Source organism: Varanus komodoensis, unplaced genomic scaffold (assembly GCF_004798865.1).
Source record: "Varanus komodoensis strain SLA01 unplaced genomic scaffold, ASM479886v1 scaffold4, whole genome shotgun sequence".
Lineage (NCBI taxonomy): Eukaryota > Metazoa > Chordata > Lepidosauria > Squamata > Varanidae > Varanus > Varanus komodoensis.
In genome coordinates, this window is record NW_025335941.1 from 48926232 (window position 1) to 48946294 (window position 20063).

The 20063-nt window shown below is 41.7% G+C and overlaps 1 protein-coding gene across 3 annotated transcripts in view; it reads right to left on the reverse strand.

The window, feature by feature from the left end:
- ZMYM2 (zinc finger MYM-type containing 2) overlaps positions 1-19466 on the reverse strand; it is a 79463-nt gene extending 59997 nt beyond the window's left edge. For 2 of the 3 annotated variants that reach the window (XM_044442535.1, XM_044442534.1), the window contains exon 1: positions 310-430. The gene's annotated coding sequence lies outside the window, so the exon portion shown is untranslated. Of the gene's footprint in view, positions 1-309; positions 431-19406 lie in introns of those variants that run through there. The other variant, XM_044442536.1, reaches the window with a different exon arrangement.
- Positions 19467-20063: the final 597 nt, after the last annotated feature.

The window sequence follows — 20063 nt, forward strand, 5'->3', positions numbered from 1 at the left end:
CTGTGTGCGTGTGTGTGTGTGGGAGGGGGGGTTAACACAAGCTTAGATATAGCATACTAACCCCATAAAATTTTGCCCTTTTCAGCATAATCATGGGGGGGGGGGTTCATGTACCAAAGAATTATTTTTTTCTGGGTGTTTACAATCAGTTCACACAGTATAAATTTCTGTAGAAATGTCTACATATATTAAATCTCTTTCTGGAATTCTGTATCCTATTCATTCAATTTAGATATATTCTTTTGGAGTACTTCACAATCTGAACACGACTTCTCAACAATATTCTATGTTCCCAGCCCAAACACTTACCCATTCAAGAACATGCAGCAATACGTTATACTTTAAAAGCTGCTCCAATGCCTTGTCTGTGCTGGAAACTTGGCTCACTTTTCCAAAACAACTGAGGGCATTTGGTTGAAAATACTTATCCTGAAACACATTTAATCCATAATAAGAATACATTCAGAAGACACTATTTCAAAGCCAATCATCACCCCTTAAACTGGTCATTTAAATTGAAAATAAACCAAATGGCAAACCTTAATATTTGAAACGACACACATATAGCTGAAATACTGCTTTATTTGCTGAGCTTTGTTGAGAAATAATAGCAGAATTCCAACAGGTGTCAAATAATACATGCTATGAGAAAAGTTTGAAGGCAATTTTACTTACAATAAAATATTGTAAAATATTTTCTCCTAAAGGAGGTAACGGATGACCTAAAACGTCATGGAAAATTAGAAAGTACACTAACATTAAGTTACAATACTCTTAATGTTGTATCTACAATACAACAGTGTGTTGTAGCTACTGCTGGTTCCATTCTTCTTCTCATTACTACTATTCTTACTACATTGCATTTATATAACACCGTTTTTTTTATTCTTGCAACGATGTGAGATGGCTTAAATAGTTCCATTTTATTCTCACAACAGGTAGGTAGGGCTTAGAGTCCACGACTGGCCCAATGCTACCCAATGCGCTTCATGGCTGAGTGGGGACTAGAATCTAGATCTTCCAGGCTCCCAGTTCAGCATTCTCATGAACACAGAAGCTCACCTTAATATTTTCCAAAGACAAAGCTTCCAGAAGACTGTGCAAATCTTCTACCATGAAACTAATTTTCCCCTCAGCTATTTCCTATAACTACAATTTTGAATATAAACTTTAAACAAAGATATGATTATATCTTTATTTTGAGAAGAATGGAGGTCTTAAACTAAGAGCCATTTAAACTTCCAGTAATCCTTTGCAGAAAAGAAGAAGAGTGAAGTGACCTTTGCTTCCCAGTCTTAACACTCTGCTTCACTCACTAGACAGGCTTTTTAACTGCCTAGCTGGAGCTTTTCAGAAGTGAATGGAAGGAAGCTGCAGGGGCATCAAGATACCTTGTATGCCTTTTCAGTCACCTCTCACGAAGAAAACTTTCCTTTTCCCTTTCTTCCAGGTAACTTTCCCAGCCTTGGAAAGCTGCTAGTATGGTTCTTTCCAGGCTTGCTGCAAGAAGCATTTCTCCAATTCCCAGGATAAAGTGTTGTCATCAACCTTGGCCCAGTGCATCCAAACTGTCAGGAGGCTATAAAACTGTAGCCTCCCTATGTACAGTTCCCTTAGGCCAGAGATACTGAAGCAAACGGACTCTAACAGAAGTTATGGGTAGGTTTGAAGGTACATGGAATCAAATTAGTTTTATACACTGGCTACTCTAAATTAGCTCTTTAAAAATGCATTCCCTGTAGCATTTTCCAGGAAATTACAGGAAATACCTTTGTAGTTCATTTATCTGCCTCATATCTATGTGTATAATAGTTATATTTTGTTGTATTTTCATATATATGAAAATTTATATTTTCCTGTGCACAATTTATTCTATACCCCCTTTTAATGCAACATAACACAATTTTCTGTAGCTATTCATATAATGTTTGTTGGCATAATATAATGCTGTCTTTTAAAAGTTTACATCATTTCTTTCATGTTGTAAACTGCTTTGAACCTTTCAGTTCAAAGATATTTGTCTCTTCCTATTTGCCTGTAGTTTAAAATCTGTTATACTGAATGCATGTGAATTCCTACCAAACCTTCAACATAGCAAGAATAACTTGAGTTAAAAACAAATGAACTATATCCACCAATAAAAAATTATTGTACTTCCACCTGTCTATCCATATGTACTTGTTTTCAGCTGGTTGAATAACAGCAGACTGACTTTTACCAGTTGCCTTTCTCACCTCCAATTTGTTCTTTACTGTTACTTTTGACTATCACTAGGAAATGCTATTTTAAATTTCAAATATACCCTTTAATACAAATTTAGCTTGATGTTAACTTTGTTCCATCTTCACTGAGTTACAAAGTCAAAAGGAAGCTTATGTCACAGTAGTAGAAAAGTTAAAGTTTATGTATTTAAAACTTTTGTATACCATCCCATCACAGAGGTCTTGTGACAGTTTACAACAACAAAGTTAACTACAACTGATATTTAGTTCTTCGGATTATTGCAAGTTCCCTTAATGTTGTTCAGAAGTTAAACTTGTTTCTAAATAGAGGGCTTCCAGTTTGATGCAAAGGTACCAACCAAGGTAGTCTAAAAGTTTGCTAACAGACCACAGAAGGAATCACAAGAAACTTTAATAATGTATTTCAAGGCAAGAAGTGTCGATCCTTTCCCATAACAAAAAGATTCAAGGAAACAGAAAGCAAAGTGAGGACAACCCAGGACTGTGAGCCAACAACAGAGGATTCATATTGACAGAAACCAGCAGAATACTGACTAGGTATATAATTCAAGACAATAAACAATAAAACATCATCCAGCAAGGTTTTAAAAAAGTTAGATGCCTGGATTGGGTTTATTTCTTGTCTTCCAACAGGTAAGAAAAGTAAGCAAGCCTGACTAAGCTATTCTTCTAGATGGTCTCGTTACTCCTAGTATAACCAGATTATAAAGACAGCATGAATGGATATCTTCTCTGAACTCTCTTCTCTTCTCAGGGAAGAGGTCTAAGGGGTGTTCCTAGGTGGAGGTAAGGAGACTAGCACTGCCAAGAATCAATGTTGCCTGGCAGCACCTCAGCCTTTTTTGCTGGTCAGGAGCATTAAGATGATCTTCATGCTCCACCAGCTCCTTGGAGATTGCCAATAATAATCTTGAATTTTGAGCATTACAGACATCTCCAAGAACTGTGCACTAAACTACTTTAATTTGTAGTACTGTTTAAATTTCTCACAATGTTTGTTTGTATTTCCTATAACTGCACTTTTACATTTTAACAGAAGTCTAAGAGAAACAGTTGAATTATTTTACAGGGGTAAAAACTGTTCTCAAACACTGACACATTTAAAGTGATTAAATCAAAGTATCAGCATACAAAATATGTTATTGTGTAAAAGAGTAATACAGCTGGTTGTTTGTCGTGTCCTGACTGGAAGTAGCAGAGTTGGAAGCAGGATGTAATGTTCTGAGCTATTCCATTCTCTTAGAAGATGACAAGATCCCAATTGGAGAAAGATTCCTGATGACTGTAATCAAATACTAGTACAAGATGAACATCAAGTTTATTCAGCAGCGGTATTGTTGTAAGCCGCCCCGAGGCTTCGGCGAATGGGGCGGCATAAAAATGTTTTAATAAATGAATGAATGAAGCAAAGAAGCGGTACTTCACTGCCTCCATTACATCCATCTTATGTAATCTAGTGGATCTTTTCTTTCCAGATACTCTGGAGCCTTTTACACACTAGTCCATAGGAGATTGTGAAGCCTCACTGGCCTGCTATTCGCATGGCATTTTGAGCATAAAAATCACTTGAGTAGTTTGGGATCACAACTCATGTTTTAGTACATCCATTTTATGAGATGCCCTGTACTGTCTGCTCCAGTATTGGTGGGGCTTAAATTAATGTGGCTGAAGCATGTGTGTGAGAAGCTTAGGTGGGTGACACTATTCATGTGTATTTCATGGCTAGAGAAGTCTAGCCAGAAAGGAACAGTCAGTTGCCCCAGTGTAGTATTTCTTACAAATGGAACAATCCCAGTCCATCTGCAATACATAGTGGTGGCTTCAGAAGTCCTTCCTGAAGCCAGAGGATCTCAACAATTTAAGACTGGCCGTGGAGGTCCCTTTCCTGGTCACTCTGCTTGACAAGATTCAAGTTCTTTGAAGAACCTATTTTTCTCTATCAATTTCAGTCAGGGTTCAAACCCAGATGTTATATTTTAACTGCCTTGTTTGCCCAATACGATGACCACAATCAGGAGAAAGACTTGAGTACATACCTGTTAATACACTGATATCTCAAAAGCATTTGGTATGATTGATCATGACTTCATTTTGGTGTGGCTGTCAGAGCTGGAGACATTTGTTTACTGGTGGTTCTGTTCTAAGGGATGGCCATTTCTAGAGCATGCTTGAGGGATGTTGGTTAGCCTCATGGAGTCACTAGTGTGGGTGGGGTTCATTCTATTCCCCCATGCTGTTTAATATACACAAGAAAAATCTGTGTAAGTTTATCTGAAGTTTAGATGTGTTCTCATCAGTTTGCTCATGATGCACATTTCTGCTTCTGTATTTCAGCTTAGGCAGATGTGCACAATCATCTGACTGGCCATGGTAATGGTCTGAATGGGAGTCACTAAAATAAGGCCGAGGTTCAATCCGTACAAGGCTCTGCTGGCTCCTCTGGCCAGATGGGGAAAATACAACTACCTCCTGATAGGGTTACATGCCCCTGATGAAGCTGATGCATGGCTTGGGGAAACTCCTGAATCCATCTTCCACCTCAGCGGCTCAGGTAGTCTCTGTAGCACTGTCTTCTATCAGTTTTGCCTGGCAGAAAAGTTATACTATCTGGATGGCAATACTTTATTGTCAATGGTTATTGTGAACTACGCTTTCCCCTCATTCCTTTATCCTTTGAAACAGATCAAGGTGAAAGGCTGCTGATAAGACAATGTACAGGGTAAACCCCTCCATGGATCACTGTCTTGCTGTGGCAAAAAGGCTTGCACAGCACAATGAAGCTATGAACTATACCATATAGGAGCACCCAAGATGGACAGGTCCTAGTGGAAAGCTTTGACAAAATGCAATCCCCTGGAGAAGGAAATGGCAACCCACTCCAGTATCCTTGCCATGGAAACCCCATGGACAGTATCAAAAGGCTAAAAGATATGACACCAGAAAATGAGCCCCTCAGGTTGGAAGGCGTCCAGTGTGCTACTGGGGAAGAATAGAGAGCTAGTGCTAGTAGTGCCTGAAAGAATGAAGCAACAGGGTTAAAGCTGAAAGGACACTCAGTTGCAGATGTATCTGCAGGTGAAAGGAAAGTCTGATGGTGTAAAGACCAATACTGCCATAGGAACCTGTTATGTAGATCTTTGAATCAAAGTGAGCTGGATGTGGTCAAACATGAGACAGCAAGACTGAACATCAATATCTTGGGAATCAGTGAACTAAAATGGGCAGGAAGGGGTGAACTTAATTCAAATGACCATTATATATGCTACTGCGGGCAAGAATCCCTTAGAAGAAATGGAATAGCCCTCATAGTCAACAAAAGTGGGAAAAGCAGTACTGGAGTACAATCTCCAAAACGACAGAATTATCTCAGTTTGAATCCAAGGCACACCTTCAACATCAAGTCTATGCCCCAACCACTGATGCGAAAGACGCTGAAACAGACCCATTTTATGAAGACCTACAATGCTTTCTAGAACTAACACCAAAAAATGATGTCCTTGTCATCATGAGGGATTGGAATGCTAAAGTAGGAAGTCAAAAGATAACCAGAACAACAGGCAAGTTTGGCCTTGGAGTACAAAACAAAACAGGGCAAAGGCTAACAGAGTTTTGCCAAGAGAACATGCTGGTCAAAGCAAGCACACTTTTTCAACAACCCAAGAGGCAATTCTACACATGGACATCACTGAAATCAACACCGAAATCAGACTGAAGCGCTTTGCAGCCAAAGATTGAGAAGCTCTATACAGTCAGTAAAAACCTGGAGCTGACTGGTTACAAAATTCAGACTTAAATTGAAGAAAGTAGGGGAAAGCACTAGGCCACTCAGGTATGACCTAAATCATATCCCTGATGAGTATACAGTGGAGGAGATAAATAAATTTAAGGGACTAGATCTGGTAGACAGATTGCCTGCAGAAATACAGATGGAGGTTCGTAACACTGTACAGGAGGAAGCAACTAAAATCATCCCAAAGATAAAGGAATGCAAGAAAGCAAATACCTAAAGAAAGAACGGAAGTGAAAGGCAAGGGAGAAAGGGAAAGATACACCCAACTAAATGCAGATTTCCAGAGAATAGCTAGAAGAGATAAGGCCTTCTTAAATGAACAGTGCAAAGAAATAGAACAATAGAATGGGAAAGACTAGAGAGCTCAATAAAGGACAAAAATGGCAGGGACCTAACAGAGGCAGAAGAGATTAAGAGGTGGCAAAATTACATAGAAATATGTAAGAAAGATCTTAATGTCCCTGATAACATGATGGTGTGCTCCCTGATCTCGAGCCAGACATCCTTGGATGTGAAGTCAAATGGGCCTTAGGAAGTCTAAGGAACAACAAAGCTAGCAGACGTGATGGTATTCCAGCTGAGCTATTCAAAATATTAAAAGATGATGCAGTAAAACTGCTACACTCAATATGCCAGCAAATTTGGAAAATTAACAGTGGCCACAGGATTGGAAAAGGTCAGTTTATGCTCCAATCCCAAAAAAGGGCAATGCCAAAGAATGTTCAAACTACTGTACAAATGCACTCATTTCACATGCTAGCAAGGTTATGCTCAAAATCCTACAAGTTAGGCTTCAGCAGTATGTGAACCAAGAACTACCAGAAGTACAAGCTGAGTTTTGAAGAGGCAGAGGAACTAGAGATCAAATTGCAAACATTCACTGAATGATGGGGACAGCTAGGGAATTCCAGAAAAACGTCTATTTCTGCCTCACTGAACATGCTAAAGCCTTTGATTGCATGAAACACAACAAACTGTGGCAAGTTCTTAAAGAGATGGAAGTTCCAGACAACGTTACCTGTCTCCTGAGGAACCTGTATGTGGGTCAAGAAGCAACAGATAGAATAACCTATTAGTTCAAAATTTGGAAAGGAGTATGACAAGTCTGTATATTGTCACCCTGCTTATTTAACTTATATGCAGAGTATATCATGCAAAATGCCAGAATTAAGATTGCCAGGTTTCTCAGATACGCAGAGGATACCACTCTAATGGCAGAAAGTGAAAAGGAACTAAAGAGCCTCTTGATGAGGTTGAAAGAAGAGAGTGCAAAAGTTGGCTTGAAACTCAACATGAAAAAAACTAAGATCATGGCCTCCAGTCCTATCACTTCCTAGCAAATAGAAAGGGAAGAAATGGAACTAATGACAGATTTTATTTCCTTGGGCTCCAAAGTCACTGCAGATGGTGGCTGTAGTCGTGAGATTAAAAGATGCTTGCTCCTTGGGAGGAAAGGCATGGCAAATTTAGATAGCATACTAAAAAGCAGAGACATCACTTGACTACAAAGGTTCATATAGCCCAGTGATGGCTAACCTTTTAGAGACCGCATGCCCAAGCTGCAACCCAAAAGGTTTTAGTTTAGAAAAAACAACTCACAGGCAGTGCAAGCAAATAAACGCACACACACACACACATACTTGGCAGCACACTGACCGGTCATGCAAAAGCTCGGATGCATTGCAGCTAACGAGTCACAGCTCATGATGTCATTGCCTGGTGCCGCTACTCCTTTCTGAACATGCGCATGGCCCCTATGTGTGCTGATATCCAATGTTTGGTGCTGGGGTGATGCTGTGGCAACTTGGCTTGCATGCCAACAGAGAGGGTTCTGTGTGCCTGCTGTGGCATGTGTGCCATAGCTTCGCCATCACCAACAGTCAAAGCTATGGTTTTCCCAGTTGTTATGTATGGCTGTGCGAGTTGGACCACAGGAAAAGCTGAGCGCCAAAGAATTGACACTTTTGAACTGCAGTGTTGGAGAAGACTCCTGAGAGTCCCTTGGACAGCAAAGAAATCAAATCAGTCAATCCTAAAGGAAATCAATCCTGACTGTTTTTTAGTAGGACAGATACTGAAGCTGAAGCTCAAATACTTTGGCAATGATAATGAAGGACTCATTGGAAAACACCCCGATGCTGGGAAACATTGAAGGCAAAAGAAGGGGACAAAAAGGATGAAATGGTTAGGTAGTATCACTGATGCAATGAACCTGAATTTGGCTGAACCCCAGGGAATAGTGGAGGACAGGAGGGCCTGGTGTACTATGTTTCATGGGGTTGCAAAGCCAGGCACAACTTTGCAACTGAACAACTACAAACAACTGCAATAAAAACAGGCTAGCCAAACTGGCCTGGTAATACAGCTGGATAATTGCAGAGGTCATCAGCCAAAGACAATCTGGTTAGCTAATATGCCAAATAATGAAAAGACAGACAGACAGACAGACAGACAGACTCAAACCAAGAAGCTGGCGTTTGCTCCACTCTCAGGGAGTTTCCAAGTGTTTGTGGGCTAGGCAGTAGGAACACCAGATATCATCAATTAGCCAGTTTGCTTGAACTGGCATTGAATAGTCAAGCTTATTAAATTATATTTCTCCTGCTCTGCCTGTACAACAGTACCTCTCCCGCTGCCCCAAAATCAGATGTGGTCTGGATCTCACCAGTCACTTGGTTTATCTGAGGGCTTGTCAGTCTGGATATTTCAGCCAAGAATTCCAGCTCTTCCATCTCAGATTCAGAGTCTGAGGAAACCACCCCGGAATGCTTTATGCTGGGAGAAGTGTTCCCAATACTTACATCTGTCTATGCTTCAGTAGCATTCTAAGTTAGATTGGCATATTATAGTGTATACAGGGCTCCCTTTGAAGATGGTCCAGAAACTGCATCTAGTGGCCAAATGACGGAAACAGGTCAATCTGGTCCTTGGTCAACTGCACTGATGCCACTGTGCTTCCAAGCTAAGTTCAAAGCGCTCATTTCAAAATAATTCACACTGTTAAATTTCCACAGTTTAACATTTGTTTTATTATAAAATACATAATATATTTTATTTGCATTTTAAATTTTTATAAATCTTCTCCTTCCTCCCCCCCCCCCAGAAACGCAATATAGAAATGTTTTAAACAAACATTTATTCCCAATTGCCATGCTCATTCTAGGTTGCGCTGGGTGGCATTGTGGATTCTACATTAGTACTGTATTGCTTTTCTTAGATTATGTTTTTACAGTGCTAATTAATTGTATTAATGGGTTGCTTATTGTTTATATTTTGTGATTTTTCTCTTAATCATGGATTTCTGCACTTGTGTGCTTGTCTCTTCTATACTGCTTTATGCAGTGGAAAGCTGCAGATATTAAATAATAGTATCACCCCCAAAGAATATGATAAATCTCACTCTATACACAAAAAGTTCTAAAGACTTGTGTTCTGCCCTTTCATTTTTACTGCTTCCTCCTTCTCCTCACACTTCTTGTGCAGGTCTATTCTGCTCCCAACAATCTCCTTCTATTCATTGAATTTCTTGAAATTTAGCACTTGAAGAGGTAGGGGACTGGTTCTGTGTACATAGATTTGCAAAGGAACAGTCCTCTTTTGCTCAACTCTGTATGTTTATTTTCTACCATTTTTTCTGTGAAGAAGAGACATGTGATCCTTGCAGACACAAATTCACACCTCTGAGGAGTGTAAAACCAATCATCTGTGGTATCTTCTAGACAGAAAAATTGCCCAGTAATCTTACACAAACCTCCGGAAGAGCATGACATTGTCAATGGATTAATAGAATTCATTTACCAAAAAAATTTGAACACTGAGGAATATACAGTCTCATACTACATAATTAAAAACTAATCCTTATTTCCTGATGAATAACCTTTGCACAATAATGTATCTTAAATGGAAAACTATTACACAGATTTTTCTCAAAAAAACCTTAGTTTTAAAAATAAAATCAATTTATATCAAGGAAATCTGATCAAAAAATCCTTTTTTAATTTAAAAAAACAGATTTTTATCCACACTGGTCCTCAGGCAAGTAACAAGCAGGCACATTTAGGCCAGACAGCCTGGAGACCAGCCAGTAGATAAGCTTGCCCTGCTCAGTCTCACCAAATAAGCTGATACCTTTCTTGTACAGGCTCCTTGTTTACTTCCTGACCCACCAGCACAACAATGACTAATTCCATTGAGGTAGATAAGCAAGTTACAGATATGTGCATACATATATGAAACAACTAAATGAAAGTGTGTATGTATTTGTACGCACAATAGTGTGTGTCCACCCAACCATAGATGTCTGTCTGGACTTGTCTGAGACTGCAAGTAAGAGGAAAACATAAAAGATGTATGTGTGGGTGTGCATGCTTGGCATTATACTTTGAATTATTTAAATACATCTTGGCAAAAACAGTCTACAGCTTTAAATTCTTGCTTTATGCTTATAAATACAATTCTGTGACGGCTTCTCATGTGAATACCGCTTGCTGGCATAATACTCAAGCATATGCAACAGCTATACATCAAGGAAAACCAGTTTCTGTGGGCTAAGTTCCATGATCACCAGTTTAACCTTCTATGAACTAATATTCTGTGACTGGCTCCATATGGTAGACATTGAGGCTCTAGTTAAAACAAAATAAAAATAGATGCTGCATGCCTCAAACCTGCACACTGGTCTTAAACCATATACTCTTAAGTACTGTAAACAGGCCACATAATTCTAATATGGATTCACAAGTTCAACTATTCTGCTGGTGCGAGATCTTGAAATAAAGCATGAATATACTTTATTGTAGTATTAAGAAGAAATAACATCAAGCCAACAGCCACTTATGTGTTAGTTCTGTGCTCAATAAGCCTTTCAAACTATCAATTAAAAAGAATCACTTTTTACACTGGAACCAGTGGGTCAATGGACTAAATTTTAAAATCAGTATAGTGGCCAAGCAGACTAATGATTTTGGTAATGAGCATACATCCAAACTAAGGTGTTAAAGAAATAGTTCCGTTTAAGGTATTAAATGCCTCTTGTGCAGGGACTTTCTTGTGCTCGGCTATCTATTTTCTCCTGAAAATATTTTAGTTAAGCATGTGTCTTTCAATGACAAATGTTTTTAACACATGTTTTTATACTATAAGCTACTAGGAATACTACGTAGAGAGCTACTTTCAAACAGGCACTATGGTATAATGTATAGAATAGATTAAGCAGATCTTCTTTGAATCAGTTTTAAAGCTGATTGGGTGACCTTGGGCCAGTCACTATCTCTCTAGGTAACCCATCTGACAAGGTAATTCTAGGCAAAACAAGGAAACGTGAGTAGTTATTTTATATCATGTCAGACTATTTGTCCAGTCGAGACAAGTACTGACAGGCCACAGGTCTCCAGAGTCTCCAACTGAGGTCTTTCATATCACCTACTACCTGATCCCTTGTGGCACCTTAAAGACTAACAAATTTATTATGGCATAACCGTTTGAGGACTTGAGCTCAGGTAATCAGATACATGATGCTATCATAACTTGGAAATATGTATACACATTGCACACAGGGGAGTTGATTGTAAGCGGTGAGGTCAGGTGGAAGTGAAACGCAAAGAGTACAGTGAAAAAATAGTGTTGGTGATAATGCAGACATCCTGGCATTGGTAAGCAAACTGTAGTATGATAAAATGCAATCAAATCAAGCTAATTGTAGATACCAAAAATTGAACCTGGAACCTTCTCCATGCAAAGCATGTGCTCTGTCAATGAAATATGGAATGTTGTTCTGAACTTCACTGAGAACAAGGGAGCTAAAGTTTTATAGTTATTAAATTTAAATTTAAAATTTAGTAATGCAATTAATTAACTTATGCATTAATGGAAAAATACAAGATGTGTATCATTCCATTCTAAGTACCTCCTAAAAACCAGAAGAAAACATAAGATCATTATCAACTACTTCTGTTATCACAAGATTACTGGTCACCCATTTTAAAAATAATGGCATTTTTTTTTTCATTTTTAAATTCATGATCTCCTAAAAATCTAGAAGACAGAGCCTGCTCAAAGTGCCCTCCTGTTAAGCTTCATTTTCAAACTAACAGATGACCTACATTACAAGCTAAACTGTTGAGGTGAACACTGAATCGCCAATAAAATGTCAAGGGATAGGTTTCCAACACGAACAATCTGTAACTTCAGCGTTAACAAGTCTATCATGTGAACATCCCAATGAAGCCATTATGTAGCATTTGGTCATTCATTCAACTTTTTAAAAGCTAACTGATCAGAACAAAATGGGTGAACCAGAATCCTGATCAGAATAAAATGGGAGAACCTGGTAGAAAATGGAACAAGTAGAGTTCCACATAAACGGGATGTTAGCCACCGGTCTATAAAGTTCTTTAGAGTTCCTAAAGAAGGTGTTTCTGGATCCAGAGATGGCCGCCAATTATAGACTGGTGGCCAACATCCCGTTTTTGGGCAAGGTGTTGGAATGGGTGGTGGCGGGACAACTCCAAGCATTCTTGGATAAAACTGATTATCTGGACCCATTTCAGTCCGGCTTCAGACCCGGGTATGGTACTGAATCTGCCTTGGTCGCCCTGTATGATGACCTGTGGAGGGAGAGAGACAGGGGGAGTACATCCCTGTTGGTCCTCCTGGACCTCTTAGAGGCTTTCAATACCATCGACCATGGTATCCTTCTAGATAGGCTAGCAGGACTGGGAGTAGGAGGCACTGCTTGGCAGTGGTTCCGCTCCTACCTCGACGGCCGATTCCAGAAGGTGGTGCTGGGGGACTCTGGCTCTGCGCCATGGCAGCTACACCATGGAGTACCACAGGGGTCCATTTTGTCCCCCTTGCTATTCAACATCTACATGAAACCGTTGGGAGAGGTCATCAGGAGGTTTGGGCTGCAGAATCATCAGTATGCTGATGATACCCAGTTCTACCTCTCTTTTTCAACCGATCCAGGTGAGGCAGCGGCTGTACTGAACCAGTGCCTGGCCGAGGTAATGGGCTGGATGAGGGCCAATAAACTGAAGCTCAATCCAGACAAGGAGGAGGTCCTATTGGTGAGTGGTTCGAGCTCTTGGGTAGGTGGCTTGGACCTTGTCCTGAATGGGGTTGCACTCCCTCTAAAGGACAGGGTCCGCAGCTTGGGAGTGTTCCTCAACCCGGAGCTGTCCCTGGAAGTTCAGGTGACAGCAGTGGTGAGGAGCGCTTTCCTTCAGCTTCAGTTAATCCATCAGCTGCGTCCCTACCTGGGGGACGATTGCCTACCGACAGTGACACATGCATTGGTTACTTCCCAGTTGGATTTCTGTAACGTGCTCTACGTGGGGCTGCCCTTGAAGACACTTCAGATACTTCAGATGGTGCAAAATAGAGCAGCCAGGTTGCTGACGGGGACTGGGCGTTACTCTCACATAACCCCAGTCCTCTACCATAGAAGTCTGGGCTCAATTCAGGGTGCTAGTTATTACTTATAAAGCCCTTAATGGTTTGGGACCTGGAAACCTAAAGGAACGCCTTCTTCCCTATTTGCTCTCCCACCCTGAGATCAGCAGCAGAGGCCCTCCTCCGGGAACCCTCCGTGAAAGACATTAGGAGGCAAAGTACCTGGAAGAGGGCTTTCTCTGTGGAGGCACCCCGCCTATAGAATGTGCTCCCCAGAGAGGTCCGCCTGGCGCAGTCGTTATTTGTTTTTCGGCACCAGGCTAAGACCTATATATTTCAACAATATTTTAATAACTTTTAATATCAGTTTATAGGTTTTAATATGCAGCCAGGGTGGATCTGGATTTTATCTGTATTGTGTTTTATTTTATGTAAGCCATCCCGAGGCTATGTGATGGACGGCATACAAATGCTATAAATAAATAAATATTCTCCATGGATATGCTCATGTGGTTACTCTGAACACTGTATCAGTGTCAGAAACCAATGTTATATTATATTGCCTTAAGAACTCTGTATCTAATATCTCAGCTGACATTTTGCTCTTATGAACAATTACTATTCAAAATTGTCCTGAATTCTAGAGAAATTAAATGAATCAAAACAATAAACTATCACTGAAAGCAAGATGCCTACACATACATCATTCCTGAGTAAACACTAGATCACATCAATGGTTCTTCCACATAAAGCTGCTGCATGCCATCAAGTTGTCTCCAACTTTTAATGTCCTCCAAACTGTCCCGTCCTTGACAGCATTCCTAAGCTCCTAGAAACATGTAAAGTCAGCAGGGCCCAAACCAATCACATAGACAAAGTAATCTTATATTCCACTCCTAACTAGAGTCAAAGCCTATTGTTACATGCTGTTGTCTCTGACTTATGTGGAGATTCTATGAATTAATCCACTCATTCTATGAATGAATCTATGTCCAGCCCTTGACAGACCTGCTCAGATCTTATAAACTCAAGGCTGCAGCTTCCTTTATAGAATCAATCAATTTCATATTTGGTCTTCCTTGTCTTGCCTTTGACCTTCCCTAGCAGTATTGGACTCTCCATTGAGTCATGCATTCCCCCAATGTGCCCCAAGTACAAGAGTTTCAGTTTTATCCCTTCTGCCTTCAGATAAGTTGGACCACAGTATTTGCAAAGTACTCCTTCAAAATCATGTTTCCTACACATTTTATGCTTGTCAGCTTTCTTCACTGTCTGGCTTTTCATACAAATATACAATGATTAAGAATAGCTTGGATAGTCCTGACCTTGGTCTCCAGTGAAAGCATTCTCACACTTGATGTTCTTTACTAGTTCCTTCAATGCTGTCCTTCTCAGTCTTCTTCATGGCTGCAGTCCTCCTCGATTTGATGATTGAGCCAAGCTACGCAAAAGGCTATTGGAATGTTTGAATTTCTTCTACAATGCAGCTTATTGTGCAGGTTCATGCACTATGCTGTTTACATCTACCAGTTCAGGCCGGTTTGCCAGCTGTGGCCCTCCCTACCTATAGAAAGCTGACTAGGCCACAGTGACAAATATGTTGATTATTTCCAGATCACAATATTGTTATGTTACATAGGCCTGACCCTGAAAACAATTCAAACATTGCAACCGCTACATAATGTAACAGTTGGAACACTTCTCATAGCTAGGAACTTAGATTATATTACTTCTTTTCTACATTGTTTCCACTGGCTGCCTGTTAGATTCTAATCCCAATCCAGAGTGCTAGGTTTGGTCTTAAAAGCCCTAAATGGCTTGGGACCATATTACCTAATAGCCCACATGCACCTTTATAAGCCTCTCCAACCATGAATATCTGTATTGCTAGCTGAATCTGCTGGGTTCACCAGTAAGAGCTATTAGACTGGTGGCTACTACAGATAGGGCTCTCTCTGTGGAGACCCTTTGGATTTGAAATTGTTTCTCCAGAAGGGTGTGTATGGCTTCATCACTTTGGCTTTTATTAAAATCTCAAGACTTATTTATTCCAGTCTGTTTGATGCTTAAAAATCAGTAGCTGCTGCTATAGCAAAGTATTTAACTGCAATTGCACATTCATGTTTTTGTGATTTCTCTGTGAGGGCTGAGGACCATAACAGGTGGGTCAAAAATATTTTAAATAAATTAAACATTTCTCATCTAAACATATTTATTTGGAAATACAGCTGAGTTATTTCAATATAACCCATTTCTCAATTTCTTAAAATTGTGGTTCAGACCAGTTTAAATAGAGACTTAGTTTGACATTCCACATCGTATCAGGGCTCACAGTGAGGAGACATAGGTGAACATGTGAACTCAAACCCCAATATTCACACCTCTGCATCCCTTCCCTGAGATGTAAATTCCCCTGGGTAAGTTTTAAAGAAGAATGCTTCTTCTCACTTTTATTTGAACTTGAGAAGTCTCAAAATCATCAAGAACCTGTTTTGTTTTTTGGGTTTTTTTTTTTCATGGTTCTAAACACAAGGAGGCACCTGCTGGTGTTGGAAGTAAACACACAGAAAATCCAGCAGATGATTCAAATAAATATGGGAAGATGAACCATGAGAGGAGGGCTTGTGTGCACCCCATTCCCTCTGCCCTTTAAGTTCTCATATGAGCAGGCTGAATGTCTGCATGTGACTTCTAGGCAGGTAGGTTAAAGCAATTTGTAGTGCAATTTGTAGTTCTCTATCTTGCATAGAAGTATTTTAGCAATTATTGGTCAATTTATCCTTTATTATCCATAAGACTGCACACAAAGTCAGAAAAACCATATTTAATAGTAGCATACTGTTTTGCGCATCATTTCATATCAATGTCACAAGTGAAACTTTATGCAATTGAGTTATATTTATTAATAGTTGTTATATTTATATCCCACCTTTTTTCCTTTCAAAGAACTGAAGTTGCCTTACATAATTCTCCTCACTTCATACTCACTTCTATCTCCTCCTCAACAACCACCCTAGGTAGGCTAGGCAGAGAGTCTGTTACTAGCCCAGTCATCCAGTTAGCTCCATGGCTGAGGAGGCCCCAGAACCCAGATCTCCCGAGTCCCAGTCCTGCACTCTTAATCACTACATTACACGAGCTCTCAAACAATTCTAACATTAGTCTCTTTTAGCAGCAAGCCTATCACAGATGGATTCCAAATGAAGCCATTTAGGGCACCATCCTAAGCAAGGCTTGCTGGGAGTTATAAGCCTTTTTTCTGTCTAAACATGTATGGGATTCCATGCTTATTGTTCAAGCCTCTCCATGTCATGTCTCAAGATCTGAATTTCCAGTCTATACTTTTAAAAAATACTCTGTCTTAAATACAGCAGTTCTTGGGAATTAAACTGCTATTTTCTTCAGAATAAACCTCAAATAATTCACATGAAAGTATACCCATCCCCACCATTATTAGAAAACAGAACTGCAGACTTTAACACAGATTACAATAAAAATACAGAGGCATTTGAAATGTGGGTCTATCACATAATGCCATAAATTTCATGGACTCAGAAGATAACCACCAAAGACACATTAAAGAGGATATATAAAGATCAAGAAATTATAAAACACATGTTAGAATTAGAATATTTTGATCTTACAAAGAGAAATAAAAATACAGATCATTACAGCTGTTTATTAAAGGTAACATAAATGGGAACAATGTAGGAAGAATACTTCAGCTGAAAAATTTTAAAGAATGGTTTGGGGACAAATCATTGCCTAGTGTAGCTATAATCTAAAGTATGGACAAGATGATGGTAAAAGTAGTACTGATCTTGATTAATCCAATCCTATGACTACCTCCTATAGGCCACATACTGAAATACCACCAATGGGTTCCTGCTATGGGCGAGACCCTCTACAGATAGCTACTGATCACTTTCAGTCTCCTACTAATAGGCCATTGGATGTTGCTTTGAAGTTTTCCCTAATGGAATTACTTTGTTACTTAGCAATTTCAGTTTTTTACAGTGAGATGAAGAAAGAAAAGTTAACTGCAGTCTTTTTAGAATGTAAAACAGGGACGTCTCCTTGGGTGACTCTTCACAGAAATCTGCAATAGTCTTGGAAAATCTTTTTCAGAGGAGACAAAAGTGGCACAATGACAACCCATGGGCTTCTCAACCAACCTCTTGAGTTTGGAGGGAAATGGGGCAAGGAAGATGGCTGCCTAAAAGAAGCAAAGTGAAAGACCAGTGGCCTCTAACTGTACTCTCTCAGGATCTCCCATCTCCAAGCAAATCTACTTGAAAAATAAGCATGTGCTCCAAACACACAAAGGCAGTTACTAGAACAGGTTTTGCTAAAGACTAAATTGTTTTTAAGACTTCTCCTTCCTACCCGAAGGAGAAGTCAGGTAAGGTTACAGGGATTCGAAGTTGCGAGGGAATTAATTTGAAATCTGGTTAAATATGTCACTTTAAAGTCCGCTCCGAAACTCTAGAGGGCACTCCAAAGATACCCTCCCCCTTGCTGCAGAGCTGGGTAAAGCGAGCGACGGAGCCCGTCGTCTGCGTGCGGGTGTTGGTATTGCAGGAGCGATGTCTTCTTCTGCAGCAGCAGCAGCAGCGCCCACCCCGCGGGGGAGGAGTCGCCTCACGGCCATTACCGGGGCTTCGCTCCAGGGAAGCAGCAGCTGCACCCAACAAGCTTCCCCGCCCCCATTACCTTGGAAGCACCTCCTCTTTGCCCCCCCACCTCGACCCCTCGTGCCAAAAAAGGGTGATCCACCATCTCTTCCCAAGGCAGTTGTAACCGGGGCAATATATATATATAAATAGCACTCACAATGGAGCTCCTTCTCCTTGCTGGGCTCTGCCAAGGCTGCACCAAACTGGCCTAGAGCCTAGGGAAAAGGAGGAGGAGCTAGTGGGGTGGGGGAAGGGAAGGGGCATTAAGAGGGGTAGTGGGCGCGCCTCCCCATCTTCCCCTCCAGGAGACGCCCTTTCTGCTGGGCAAGTCATAGTCGCCAGCAGAACACTCCACTTTGAACCCTCCAACCCCCCACTGCCCCTTCCCAGTGGGATATAAACCTATTACCCCAGAGACAGACCTGACCACCCCACGCGTCCCCTATCCTATGAAAAGGGATCAGTTTTCTCTCCTCCTCCTTTCCAAAAGCAATAAGCTGGAGTAGTCTGCTGGAGGCGCGAGGGTAACAGGCGGCCCACAGACGTAGGGGGGGTGGGAGGGAAGGAGGTACTAGCCAGGGACTTTCTCCCCCCCACAACACACACAAAGCCTCTGCGCCCCTCTTCAGAGCTACCTAGAGAACGAATATAAATCGATATAATCCACACCAGCCCACTCCTCACGTCGCAAGCGGCGATATATGTCCCAGAGCCCGTCCCTACCAATTGCCCCGGGTGTCGGGTTTGGCCCCCTGCAGTCAGCCAGCAGCACTGCCGCCTCCAATCGGCCGCCATTAAAGAGACCCAGCCAAACAATACGGGAGGGGAACGAGAGAAAAAGACGAGGATCCGCGGAGCGCAACGCTGGGCGCAAAGGAGAACCCCCGCAAGGAGAAAGCGGGGAAGACAGAGAAAATAAGGACTAAGGGCAAAGCCAATCCCAGTGGAGGCCGTTGGAAAGAAAGACGTGTTAAAACGGATTGCGCCCCCCCACGCCAAATACCCCAAGGCAGCCCCCTTCGCATTTCTGCCCAAGACCCTCTCGCCCGTCATAACTGGGCTCCCTCCCATTTCTTAATCGCCTTCCCCCTCCCTTAATTGCCTTCCCGATCCCTACTGGAGAAAGGGGGAGGGGAAAACAGCAGCAGCGAAGAGCGACACGCAGCGGGGTATTTAGCCCGGGTTGCTCTGAGGCACGGCTGGTCTGCTCCTATCCCCACCCTGAAAGGGCAGCTGGGCTTCAAGCCAGCTCGGCTAACCCGGCTCAGCTCTTGCTACCTCAACCGGCCCCTCTTATTCCCTCACCGGTCTCGGGAAAGTAGCTCTCCCCGGGGTCACACGCAACCTCCACGGCTCCTCGAACGCTTCCTCAACTCTAACTCGGTCCAGTCCCGGGCTAAAGCGCCGCTGCTGGCAAGGGGGAGGAGGAGGGACCAACCCAACCATCCGAGCTTGTGGAAAGGCCGCCTCGTGTGCCCGCCCATTGGCTTTCCCAGGGGGAGGGCTTTGGTGCCGGCCAAACGCATTGGAGCATTCGCCCGCCTATCAGGACTTTCTGTAGCTGGTTGAGCTGAGCTTCTGTCAGTCACTTGCTCACGCCCGCCTAGGGTCCCTCCCTCTTTGGTTCCATCAGGTTAAAGAAACCCGAATTGCATTGCCCACCACCAACAGCTGCAGCACCTCTGTCTTTCTCCTAGTGAATGGGGAGGGGTTGAGGTCCCTGTGGTTACTGCGGCTGGATACTTTCATGCAGAACTTTGTGCTCTTTATTTTCCTACATGAAAGGGTAGTGGTTCCCCCCACGACGTTTGCCAGGGACGGAGGTGGTGTTTAACCCATTAATTTGATTTCCACGCTCCCTGTGGGCAAAAATTGGAACGGGGTGACTTCCCCATTCTGTAAAGGGGTAACGATGGGCATACTCAATTCACGGTTTGTTTAGCAGCGTCCGCCCTCACAGCA